Source organism: Glycine max, chromosome 2 (genome assembly GCF_000004515.6).
Source record: "Glycine max cultivar Williams 82 chromosome 2, Glycine_max_v4.0, whole genome shotgun sequence".
Taxonomy (NCBI): Eukaryota; Viridiplantae; Streptophyta; class Magnoliopsida; order Fabales; family Fabaceae; genus Glycine; species Glycine max.
In genome coordinates, this window is record NC_016089.4 from 37,299,361 (window position 1) to 37,313,672 (window position 14,312).

Here is a 14,312-nt window from a genome sequence, read left to right on the forward strand (position 1 = left end):
AATTCATGCAACCTTATTCTATCTTTTGCAAATCTCTCCGGGAACTCCCTCAGAGTGTATGTTCTGTTTGATTTAGTCACTTGACCATTTTGGAGTGACGACAATGGAGCCGTTTGACGTTTAATCAATCTATTTGAAATTCCAGGGTTTGTCCCCCCCCCCCTTTTCTTTTTTCTTTTTTTATTTAAAAACATCGACGGGTGAGGACTTTTGATCTGCCCCTATATTCACTTGAGGCTCATGCACGATGCCCCTCATTGCCCCAGTGTAAGGCTTTGAGGTACCAATTGCTATCTTTCGTCATGACCTTGTAGCTGGGAACCTATTGGGTGAAAACTTCTAATATGCCCCTAGGTTCGCTTGAGGTTTTTGCATGGTGCCTTTCGTTGCCCCGGTGTAGGGCTTAGAGGTACCAATTGTTGTCTTGTTTTCACAACCTCGTAGTGAGGAAGAATGAAAGAAGCAGTTGATTCTTGCAAAAATAATTTTCCAAGGACGAGAAATAGTTGAAGGATTTTTCAGTTGATGGATTAAGTCAAATGACTCCTATGTAGAAGTAAGATGTTTTGATGTCTTGATGATGCTAAAGGATCAAGTGCTTCTAAGTTTTATTCAAGACAAGAATCCAAGAAAATCAAGATATATGATCAAGTTGATCTCTAGAATCTTTAGGAAGAAGTTTCCAAATTGAAAACAAACAAAAGGTTTGACCAAAGAATTCTATCATTTCAAATTGAGATTTGCTCTCTGGTAATCGATTACCAGCAGTTGAAAATGTTTTAATTCAAATTTTTAAAACCTATAATCGATTACACCTGTCTTGTAATTGATTACCAGAGGGGATTTTCAGAATATAATTCCCAAGAGTCACATCTATTCAAATGGTTTATGAATGGCCATCAAAGGTGACTTGGAAACACGAACTTACAGGGAGTTTTCATTGCCCAAAAAATTTATCCTCTCAAAAGATTAAGAGTTTTTCTGAACTGAAATGTTTTATCCTCTCAAAAGATTCCTTGGTCAACCACTTGCATATTCAATAAGGAATTTTGATTGATCTTCATTGTACAATGTATCTCTTTTAAGACAGATTTCTTCTTCTCTTCTTCTTATTTCTGAAAAGGGATTAAGAGACCGTGGGTCTCTTGTTGTAGGGGATTCTTGAACACAAGGGAAGGGTTGTCCCTGTGTGATTCAGACTTTGTAAAAGGAGTTTTACAAAGTGAGTGGAAAATCTCAAGTGGGTTGCTTGAGGACTGGATGTAGGCACGGGAAGTGGTCGAACCAATATAAATCAAGTTTGCATTCCTCTCTTCCCTTAAACTTCTTTTATTTATTGCTATTTATCTTTTGCTTTAAAGAAGTTTATTTTGAATTGTCTTTTGAGTAATTCATGTTTAAGGGTGCATTGTTAATCCGAAAAGAGAGAGTGAAAGTTTAATTGGGGTATAGTCTTTGTATCTTAATTCAATCCCCTTTATTTCTTAAGGTAACTATGGCCATTTATCCAACATCCTATTCTTGATAACTCACTTCTCTCTAAAAAGACAAACTTTCCGGAATGATAAAATGAGGTCACATGGACGTCTTGAAAACACAGTCAATCAAATGCTTCTTTTTTTTTTCTTTTGGAACTCTTTTTTATTTTTTATTTTGAAACTTATTGGTTTTGAACTTTACTTGTTGTTTTACGGCACCCCCACCAACGTGCAAGACGAGTAATCTCTGATTGAACGGTCTTGGAAGTCCAAACTCAAGAGCACAGGTTGCTTGAGCAAACAGACCAATGGCTTGCACCCACATTCCGGTGAAAGTTGAATAAGCAAAGATGCGTTTGTGAGAGGATGAGGGACAAAGATATCAACTTTATCCATTTCATTTAACATTGTAACTGTGGTTTACAATAATGGTACAAACTTGAAAATCCTGATGAGTCATTAGAGACATCTACAACAGCTTTCAAAATTGCCCCATGTGTGGCATCTTTTGTCAATGTCAGGATTTACACGTGATTCTCCTCAAATTTCAGCCAGCCCGCATCAATTAGACCTTGCACCTTACGCTTCAGAGCCCTACAATGCTCAATGGAATGCCCCGGGGCTTCTCCGTGACAAGCACACGTTGCGTTCAAGTCGTATTCTCGAAGAAATGGAGGTTGATGAACCTTGGTTGGGGTTATGGCTACCATTGAATTATCAAGTAGATATGGGAGCAAGTCAGCATAGGACACTGGAATTAGGGTGAATTCTACAGGCTTTCTTGCTACAAAATTCATTTCTTGGTTGGTGCTCTTGGTTTTTGCTAAAGGTGATGTTCGTCATTGGAAGTGCGGTAGACAGACTTTGTGGTTGTTTTAGGGATGGCCTTTGTGGATAACTGGGCGGTGGGTAAGGAGAAGGTTGGTTATTGGCTGAGTAATGACATTGTTGGGTTGGTGGGAAACTTGGCTGTATAGGAATGGCAGTCACAGCATGGGCTTCTACTTCATCCTCACCTTCTTCATTTGCCCTAGTTTTCTCATTCGTCCAAGCAGGATGACTAAATTTGCCTCTTTTCAGACCCACATCGATCCTTTCACTGGCAAAGACCAAATCCACAAAGCTTTGAAGGTGCATAACCCACCATTTCCATAATAGAACACTGGTAACGTGTCTACTATCATTGTGATAATCTCTTTCTCTGTTATTGGGGGCGCTACTTGAGCTACCAAGTCTCTCCATCTTTGGGCGTATCCTTTGAAAGATTCGTGCCCTCTTTTTGCACATGTTCTGTAGTTGCATCCTATCCGAAGCCATTATACTGACACTGCCTAACGAAGGCAACCACTAGGTCCTTCCAAGAATGGACTCGGGAAGGTTCCAAGTTAGTGTACCAGGTAACAGCTACCCCAGTAAGACTTTCTTGGAAGGAATGTATCAGCAATTCCTCATCTTTTGCGTATGCCCCCATCTTCCGATAATACATCTTTAGATGGTTCTTGGGGCAAGTAGTCCCCTTGTACTTGTCAAAGTCCAACACCTTGAACTTGGGAGGGGTGATGATAGTGGGTACTAGGAACAACTCTTCTAGGTTAGCAAAGGCATAATCTTCACTTCCTTCAATGGCCCTGAGCCTTTCCTCTAGATGATCCAACTTTCCCATTTCTGCCATAGCATGAGGGTTTTTACTTGTTGTGGAATGCAAGAGGTGTAGTTGTGGGTGATACTGAGGGCCTTCCGAAGTGTTTTGCAGGGGTATACCACCAACTGCTTGACCTTCAGTGGCATATCTGAGGCAAGGCTCGAAGTCGGGTAAATTGTGGTGGGGAATTTCATGTGTCTCCCCCACAGTTTAAGAGACATGTGCATGATCAGTTTAGGATTGTTGGCTCTCAATGGGTATAGGAGTGGAGTTATTGACATTCTTATTGGGAGTGTACGCCACATTGGGTGGCGTATAGTTGAGAGGCAAGCCATATGGCGGGAAGGCGTGCTCGTTTTGAATTTGCACATCATGGGGGCCGCCCATACTTCCCAAATCTTTGCCTACCATATATGAGGTTGGATGATTCATTGATGTCGGATGGGGACGTCGGGTTCACCTTAGCAACAACGCTGGTAGCGGCAATAGCAACCGCATTGGCTTCCATTATCTTCTTCACACTCATCATGGCCTCCGTCATTGTGGCCATTTTCTCTTTAATGGCCTCCATGTTGGCCTTCATCTTCTCTTGTATCTCCTCTACTTCACCCATTACTCTAGCTCTAGCACAAGTTTGGTGAGGGCACCGTAAAGCATGTTTTTTTTTTCTTTTTTATAACAATGATTAAGTTCTTTTTTTTTCAAGGAAAGAATGCAATGAGCAATGCAACCAATGAACAACATGGATGTATGCGAATGATGCACAGTTGAAGTATTGCGAATTTGTACACTGGATATGGGTTTGAATCAATTTAGATTTTCAACATGGTCCATGACATCTTCGTCAAGGCGAAACTGGAAGTAACAGGGACATCAGCAGCCCTAAATGTGTTTGGCAGTAGACGAAGGAGCGATGTAACACGATCCATCTTTTGCCCCAATTTTTTGCAAGATGGTTACTTCCATACTTCAACTTGACTCGATGAACCTTTTCGTAAAAGCGGGAGCTTGGTTCAACCCCATAACCCAAGGAATGGCAATTTTGATCGCCAATACTTCATCAACAATTCATAGGGATGCAAGACTCGGGAATATGCATGCTATGCATGGAAAATGTAATTATGAGATTGAGATGCCCGAAGAAACATCCTTTCTTAGTTAACCATGCATTAGGTACCATGTTCAATCATTTTTTTTTAAGTGAAATGGGTTTATGATCCCAACATGGTTGGCTCATGGTACCGGATATATGCAACTAAGAATGCAGCATGAATTTTCGCGCTTTCTTTTTTTGTTTTTGTCAGTTGAAAGGGAAAACGCAAGGGTCACGCATGAGCAAACATGAAAACAATTAGTATGCAATTTGTAGATAAAAAAAGTTTGTTGAACACATATGCATGATGATGCAATGACTCATGCAAAATGTGATGTGATAACGGACAAATGCAGGAACGATATGTTCATTATGATGCTGAAGAGATGTTTATGCGGTGCATGATATGAATGCATTTACGGACACGAGAGCCCGGAAAATTATCTCTCCTTATTGCGCATTTGGGGGGCGTAGTGCCCCATGTGTGCAGTTAAGAAGACGATATGGATCTTCCAGCTTCCCATGACAAAAGACGAGACCCACATACAACGCATGTGTGACGGTATGATGCAGATGCGCATGCATGAAACGGAAAGAAAACAACACAAAGGGGTAATTCACACATACGAGACTGCAGAGATCCAACTTTAATGCTACGTTTTGGGCATGATGACGCCTCAACGTAGTATTAAAAAGGTTACGTATTACTCTAAAGAAACCAAACATCACTAGCAAAACTATAAACTAGTGCTATTTACCAAAAAATGCATGAGAACGAATGGCACGGAGCGTGTTTGCTCTTTGCCCCTATTCGGGAACCTATAGGACAATATCTAGGGGACTCTAATAACTACTCCCCAACAATTCATAACTCACATGGCTGTTTTCTGGAGGTATCATCACTCAAGATAATAATATTGTGGCGGTATGGAATACCAACGACAACACATTATAAAGAGAGAAAGCTCTAGATGAGGTTTCACTATTATCAAGCAAGTCGGAGACCTAGCATGATGATAGATTCACCTTCACTCCTTAAATTCCCATGAACCCGGGTATAGGGCCCCTTTTTACTCAAACCCGTGGGTGCTTAGAATGCAGTGTAAAGAATGCAAAATATTTCACTACCACTAACAACTACACAGTTCAACAAATGCACACACAAAGTTTCACAAATCCACAATTCCTTAAAATAGGCCTAACTCACAAAAATAGTCCCTAGTGGAGTCGCCAACTGCCGCAACGTGCCCTTTGTGGGCGAGCGAAGGCGAGGCTCATGGGTGCGCTTTCCAAAGGAGGAAAGATGTGCGACATCGCCACCAACGTTTATTTGTGGAAAACGTTGGAAAAACCGAAGGAAACCGGTCAAAATGAAAATTCTAAGTTCGGGAATTGTATTTACGTTTGAGGAAGGTATTAGCACCTCTCACGTTTGTCTCAAAGGACAACAGCTTATTTTTTAGAATTGTGGAAATTGTGTTACCTTAACTTTTATTTCTTTTTATTTTTTGAGGTCGACAAAAGCGGGGCTTTTGCTCCTACGTACCCTCCATCAAAGAGGAAATCAGACCTACGTAGTTCTTTCTTATGCGTGAATCAAGTGATTCTTTTTACTTGAAAGGTGATCATTTTAAGGCGTTGGACCTTAAAAATGATCCATTTTACTTGGTAAGAAACTGAAATGATAAACTTTCAAAACCCTATTTTTTGTGGACGAGCTTGATTAGGCGAGTTGATTTTAGCCTTAGTTTCACTTTAGTTATTTAGTCAATTCAATTAAGAATGAGAAATCCCAAAGAGAAAACGTCCGATTGATTTTTCGCTTTATTTTACTAAAAGGTATTTTTTGATTATTATATTATTATTTTACCTCTTTTTTTATTTCCAACGTGGTTACGACACGACCGAATGGTCGGAATTCATTTTAATCGAAATTAACAGATGATACAATTCAAATGTTCGGTGGAAATTTATTTTATTTTTAGATTAGGCGCGAAATGACTTAAATAAATGACTGAACCACGTCAAAAGGGGGTACGAAAAGTAAATGAAACGAGAATAAAAGTACACAAAACAAATGGGGACCACCACGGGTACATAGAATGAATTGAAAAGCTCGATTTGGAAACTTACACGTTGAAGAACGAAGAACGGATGAAGAACGGTGAATAACGGAGGAAAACTTTCATGGATTTGCTTACGGAAACATATCGGAAGCGTTACGGAAGCACCTCGACTTGGATTTTCTTCACGGAAACAATTTTTTTTCACCCAAAACAGCTGAAATACATCACCAGGGGCATCCGGGATCCTTAGAACAGCACCCTTCAGCCTATTTATAGGAAAAAGGGGGAGGACGTTGCCGCCCAGCTCGCCCAGGCGAGAAGCAACCCAGCTTCAAAAAACATTCTGGAAGGCCGAATTCAAAATTTCAAAATTGCTATTTGCACCCCCCCAATTTTGATAAGTTCACCCCCTTCTTTTGTAATTTACGGAAAAGTTACGGAAGCATATAGGACTTGATTTTCTTCTTTTTTTCTCTTCCCTCTCACCCTTATTAAGTTAAATATGCTTATTTAGGATTATGGGAATTTTACGGAAGCATTAGGGTGTCCCGGAAGCCCCGGAATCCCATTTTTCAACAAAACGGGGGGTGTGGTGGCCACCTAGCTCGCCCAAGCGAGCTAGGTTGCTTCAACCTTAAGCAAGAAATTGCCCAGAAACTCTAGAAGGGCCCAGATTCGAAAACTACTATTTGCACCCCCATTTTACTAAATACACCCCTTTACCTTTTTTTGGTAATTCTTTTTCCGTAACGTTACGAAACTTTACGAATTTCGTAACGATACTTATTTTACTTCCGCAAGGTTACGAATCTTCACGGATTATGTATTTACTCTTTTTTAGCTTTCGAAGAAGTTACGAAAGCTCACGGATTGCGAAAAACACCTCCTTTCGATTTCCGTCACATTACGGAATTTTCACGGATCACATAAGCCTGCTTCCTTTTGATTTTCGGCACGTCTCAGGACTTCACATATTGTGCAACAAAGGGTGCCAAGTATCTTGAAGCGGCCAATCAAAGGTTGTATATCATCAAATAATAATCCCCGGACGAAATTAGGGTTTGACATTATGGAAAGAAAAACTAGAAAGAAAAGAAAAAGGAAAAGAAAGGGTAGAAATAAATCAAGATGAGAGAGAACAAATAAGAGAGGAAGAAAGAAAAAAATAATGAAGAACTTAGCCAGAGTTTAAGTGAAGAACTTAGTGACTGTTATAGAGGGCGCCATAGTTCACATACTAAACATCATTCCCAAAGAAGAGAAAAGGATAGAAGGCCTCAAGAGGTTAACATTAGCCTCCCATATGTCCATGGAAAAGATAATGTTGAGGCCTACTTAGATTGAGAAATAAAGGTTGAACAACTCTTTATTTTCCATCATATTAGCGAAGAGAGAAAAGTTCCATTGGCTACCCTTAGATTTCAAGGGTATGCCCTCTATTGGTGGACTTCCCTTGTTAGGGAATGAAGGATTTATGGGGATCCTCCAGTAGAGTATTGGAATGATCTTAAGAGTACCCTTAGGAAGAGACACATTCCCTCCTACTATGAAAGGGAGCTTATGGACAAGCTCCAAAGGCTTAGACAAAAGAGTATGAGTGTTGAAGAATATGGACAAAAAATGGAACTACTCCTTTTAAGAGCTAGACTTAGGGAGGAGGAAAGAACAAGCATAGCTAGGTTCCTTAGTGGGCTTAATATGGAAGTGAGGGATAAGGTTGAACTTCTTCCATACAGGGACCTAGATGAGCTAGTCCAACTTTGTATAAGAGTGGAGCAACAACTTAAAAGAAAGCTTTCTTCAAAATCTTATGGCTTTCACTCTTATCCAAGGAAGGACCAAGCCCAAGGAATTTTGGGAGCTGCACCTTCAAAACCCAAGGAAGATAAGGGTAAGACCATAGAGAAATCCACCCCTAAGACTAGTTCCCAAGAAAGGACTAGCAACATTAAATGCTTCAAATGTCTTGGGAGAGGCCACATTGCCTCTCAATGCCCCACAAAGAAAACCATGATTATGAGGGGTCAAGACATTTATAGTAGTCAAGAGGAGACTACTTCTTCCCCTTCCTTTAGTGGAAGTGAAGATGAAGTAAGGGATGAAGAGTCTAGCGAGGAAGTCTACCCCCATGAAGAAGGTGACCTCCTAATTGTTAGAAGTCTCCTTGGAGGTCAATCTGGTGATCTTTCTCAATCCCAAAGAGAGAACACCTTTCATACAAGATGCAAAATTTTAGATAAAACTTGTTCTCTCATTGTGGATAGTGCATCTTGTTGCAATTGTTGAAGCACAAGATTAGTTTCCAAGTTGAACCTCACTATCATTCCCCACCCAAAACCTTATAAACTTCAATGGCTCAATGAGCAAGGGGAAATGATAATTAGCCAACAAGTAAAGGTACCTTTCTCCATTGGGACATAAAAGGGTGAAGTTAATTGTGATATAGTTCCCATGGAGGCAATGCATATTCTTTTAGGAAGGCCATGGAAATTTGATAGGAAGATCATTTAAAATGGCCTAACTAATGAGATTACCCTCACCCATCTTGGCACTAAATTTGTGTTGCATCCTCAAACACCTTCACAGGTGGCCAAAGATCAACTAACTATGAAAGATAATAGGGATGAGGAAGAAAAACTAGAAAAACAAAAGAAAAAGAAGGATAGTAAGGCCTTCTCTTCAAAGGCCAAGGGGAAGGAAAAAGAGGAAAAGGATTCCTCCAAGAAGATTTTTAAGAAGGAAAATCATTTTATAACAAAAGGTGATATCAAAAGAGCACTCCTTCTAAAACAATCTCTCTACCTTCTCCTATCTAGGGAAACATCCCTTAGCACTGTCATAGGTAGAAGCAAGCTTCATGATGTTGAATCAAGATTGATTCAAGGAGTTTTGATGATAACAAAGATGATGACAAAAAGCCCAAGAGAATGAGTTCAAGATTGAGTCAAGAACACTTCAAGAATCAAGAGGAAATTTGATTTCAAGATTCAAGAATCAAGTTTCAAGATTTAAGTTTCAAGAATCAAGAATCAAGAATAATCAAGTTGAAGATTCAAGAATCAAGAAAAGACTCAATCAAGATAAGTACTAATTTTTTTTTCAAAACATTGAGTAGCACAAGAATTTTTCACAAAACCTTTTACCAAAGAGTATTTACTCTCTGGTAATCGATTATCAGCTTATTGTAATCGATTACTAGTAGCAAAGATTGTTTTCAAAAAGATTTCAACTAAATTTACAATGTTCCAATTGATTTCAAAATGGTGTAATCGATTACAATGATTTGGTAATCGATTACCAGTGTGTTTGAACATTGAAATTCAAATTCAATTGTGAAGAGTCACATCCTTTCACAAAAAAGCTTTGTGTAATCGATTACAATGATTTAGTAATCGATTACCAGTGATAAGTTCTGAACAAAAATCAAAAGATGTAACTTTTCCAATGGTTTTCAAGTTTTTCTAAAGGTTATAACTCTTCTAATGGTTCTCTTGACCAGACATGAAGATTCTATAAAAGCAAAACCTTACCTTGCATTTTAAGAACAATCATTACAATCCTTTACAATCCTTGAATCTCTCTGAACTTCTTCTTCTTCTTCCTTTGCCAAAAGTTTTCCAAAGTTTTCTGGTTTTCCAAACCTTGAACACAAAACTGTGTTATTCATCTTTTACATTCCCTTCTCCCTTTGCCAAAAAGAATTCACCAAGGACTAACCGCCTGAATTCTTTTTGTGCCTCTCTTCTCCCTTTTCCAAAAGAACAAAGGACTAATCACCTGAATTCTTTTGTGTCTCCCTTCTCCCTTGTCAAAGAATTCAAAATGACACAGTCTGAGAATTCTTTTGATTCTTCCCTTTCCCATATACAAAAGATTTCAAAGGACTAACCGCCTGAGAATTCTTTTGTATCCCCATTCACAAAGTTTCAAAGGTTTAACCACCTGAGAACTTTGTCTTAACACATTGGAGGGTACATACTTTGTGGTACAAGTAGATGGTACATCTACTTGGGTTGTTGTAACTGAGAACAAGAGAGGGTACATCTCTTGTGGATCAGTTCTAGTGGAGGGTACATCCACTAGGTTGTTCAAAGAGAACAAGGGAGGGTACATCCCTTGTGGATCTTTGCTTGTAAAGGATTTTACAAGGTTGAAAAGAAATCTCAAGGACCGCAAGTCGCTAGGGGACTGGATGTAGGCACGGGTTGTTGCCAAACCAATATAAAACTCTTGTGTGTTTGTCTTTTCTTCCATACTCTTTTAATTTCCGCTGTGCACTTTAATTACCACTTTTACTTTTGGTTAAGTTTATATTTCTGTTCTTTACTTTCTTAACAACATAGTAAAAGCCTAAGAAGGGTAAATTTTAATTAGTAAAGGTTCATCAATAGTTAATTCAACCCCCCCCCCCCCCCCTTCTTAATTATTCTGAGGCCACTTGATCCAACACCATACCTCTTGAGCTTGAGGTTATTCCTCAGGTAACAGAGTTGTTGGATGAGAGTTTGGTTCATAAGAGCATAACTCCTTGTGCTTTGTTGGTGCCCAAAATAGATATTATGAGGCACCGAATCCCTATGATAGGTGGTATGATGAATGTGTTGAGTGGTACAACCCTCTTTTTTAAAATCGTCCATGCATCCAACATCTTCATGATTCACATACATAGGGACTCATTAGGTAGGTTTATTCTTATTTTTAGTTTCAATACAAACTTAGGTGCTCATATGAGACACCTTAGGTTTGTCGTACTTTTGGGTAGGAATAATCAACATGAAAATATAGAAAAATGTATGTTTTATTGAATTAATTTCCTTAATTTTTTAAATAATGATCAGGGTTCTCACGGACCCTATGAGAATAACGGTTATTTCTGAGTGGCCCACCCCACCAAGTATAAGGAAAATTTGGGGCTTCCATGACTTAACAAACTTTTACAAAAGGTTTGACCCATATTTTTCTATACTTGTACCACCACTCATTGACTTGGTGAGGAACCATGTTCCCTCATAGGAAGATGCCCAAGAAAGGGGTTTTCATACCATACCCTACTCCAACATGCCAAACACCACAAATATATATGTTATTATTCTTTTTACAGGTGTTGAAAGAAGAAACTCTGAGTTTGAAGAACCTCTGGATTTGAGGTCAAATCCTTTTCAAGGGGGGGGGGGGGGAGGGGATGATGTAATCCTACCCCCCAAGCGCATTGGACAAAAGACTCCAAGAAGATTGGGCCAATGATGCAGGAGAACGCCCTAGGGTTCCCATGGAGCTTGGTAGATTTTTGGCCCATGGGCTCAATATGAGCCCACTTATCTTTGTACATATTAGATTAGGTTTTCATTATTTTTGGGCCTTGTATATAGGGCTCCATAATATAGCTAGGGTACCCTAAAAATGTAAGATTTTTCAGCCCTTATATTATAGGGCACCTAGACTAGTTTTTGTATTAGGGGTAGTTTTGTAATTTTACATGCATTAAGTGAATATTTAATGTGTGTGTTGGGAAATAAATTTAATTGAATTAGGAGAAGAACGATCCAATTTAATTTTAGAGGGGGAGGTGAGCATTTTCTTGCTACACCCCATTGTCACATCATATAGCCACACTTTGTGCATGTCCTTAATGCTTTACATGCGTCATGACATCTAAGCACACTTAGTGTGGAGAATCTTGGACTTGATCTTGGATTAGTGGGCTGAACCATAACTAAAATTCACTAATCATAATTAGTGAAATTTTGGCTCCAAAATTTGGCTCCACAAACTCAATTTCAAATTTAAGTGAAATTTGAATAGAAATTCAAATTTCTCTCCAATTTCGTGTGACACTTAGGTTATAAACAGAGGCCATGTGTGTGTATTTTTTCAACTTTGATCATTTGAGAATTAGACTTCAAAGTTGAGACCTCATTTAAGGCATAAAATTTTGTGCTCCTTCTCTCCCTCTCCCTCCACTCATCTTCTTCTACCTTCAAGCTCTTATCCATGGCTTCCTATGGTGGTGAGCTTCTTCTTAACTCATATTCTCCTTGGAGTGGCATCTCCAATCATCTTTCTTCCATCTCCATTCCACTACCATTGATCTTCAAGAAGCAAAAGACTTCATTGATGAAGAAGATCCAAGGCCTACAAGCTCCACATGGAGCTACATCATGATGATTAGTGAAATTTTAGCTATGGGTTAGCCCACTAATCCAAAATCCAGTCAAACATTCTCCATTAAGTGTGCTTAGGTGTCATGAGGCATGTAAATCATGAAGGACATGCACAAAGTGTGACTATATGATGTGGCAATGGGGTGCAGCAAGAAAATGCTCACCTCCCCCTCTAAAATTTAATTGGATTGGGCTTCTCCCAATTCAATTAAATTTATCTCCAAACACACACATCAAATAGTGCACTTAATGCATGTGAAATTACAAAACTACCCTTAATCTAATATGTACAAAGATAAGTGGGCTCGTACTGAGCCCATGAGTCTAAAATCTACCCTAAGACCCGAGAGAACCCTAGGGCCTTCTCCTGCATCTCTGACCTAATCTTCTTGGAGTCATCTATCCAATGCCCTTGCGGGGTAGGATAGCATCATTTTGATCTTATCAAGAATTGCTAAATTCTTGTGGAGATCCTCAAGGCTTATCAAACATCATTGTTTGTGGCGCCTATCTTATTCTTCCTTTCATATTTTTGTTTCCTTGTTTAATTTCCTCAATGCTAATTCTATAATTTTTTCTAAATTTCTTATTTTCATATCCTCGTTTTACTTAACATTTTTTGATGTTTTTTGTGCTTAAATTGCTTTTCAAAACATCCTCTCGGGTAATGAATAAAAGATAACAATACTTTTCTAGCTTAATTGGTGTGCGAATTCCATTGTAGAATTGATCTGAATTGAAGCAAGGCAAGGGGGATTCACATCACTAGGTAAGAAGATCTGGATCATTTTAATTCAAAGATTTTCACCATAATATCTTTTAGAATGTTTCATTGTCAGAATGTTTTCAACATTTTATCTCTCTCATTCTTTCTTTTTCTTTCTCTTGCATACATGTGGACAGTGGCAATCAAATCACCAAACTCCGATCCCATGAAACAACCGACATCAAAATAGAGGGAGACTGCTGGACCTCCATCCCAGAGCGTGAGTCCTTCACTACCACTCGCAACGAGGAGTAGAGGGAGACGCGCTTGTAGAGCTCCTCTGTGCTCGACCTTTGTCAGACACCAACCTCTCCGCCATGCTCAAATCCATGTCGAGGAAGATGGATGTAGTGGTGCTGCCACGGTTCCTAGTGTCAAAGAGGAACGAGTCGGCGCCGTTACGGGTAGAGATAGTGGTGGTGATGGAGGAGGCGGTGGACCCAGCATGACTGGTGGTAGAGGCAGTGGAGGAGTTTGTGAAGATTAAGGTGGTGGAGTTTCTACAAATGTTGGTGGTTGCAATTATTGTGCAAAACGACATCGTTAATACTTTTTAAAAATTAAAAAAAATCAAACAAATATTACACGTGGCACCACACATGGCATGCCTATGTGATCTTGTTAACAGCCACATAAGCAAATAATGGATTTCGACTAACAGTAGGGACCTTGGAAAAAAGTTTTCAAATATTAGGGACCCATCACGAAGCAAAAATTTATTATGGATCATATGCCAAAAGTGGGTATATATCAGGGACCAAAAACATATATCAGCCTTAATTATTTATTGTACATGAATTTAATTACCATTTTTATGCTAATACACCTTAGATAAGAAAAGCATCTCTAACAAATGTCTCTAGCACTACTTTTCCTAAACTAAGTCTAGTTACATCTTAAAAAAGAATTACATAAACAACACAACATTAACATGATAAAGACACAACAAAGAAGCTATTATTCAAGCGTGTGCAATCATTTATACTCCAGATGAACCTGAGCTTGAGGCTTGGCCATCTGACAAGGGAGTAGAAAGTGTGATTGCCAAGTTTAGGGAAGTTTCTGAATTGACACGGTCAAAGAGAATGATGTGTCAAGAGGCCCTT

General features: G+C 39.1%; 1 pseudogene; it reads right to left on the reverse strand.

Moving 5' to 3' along the window:
* LOC121174257 (uncharacterized) overlaps positions 1-13,747 on the reverse strand; it is a 74,253-nt pseudogene extending 60,506 nt beyond the window's left edge.
* Between the last annotated feature and the right edge of the window lie 565 nt (positions 13,748-14,312).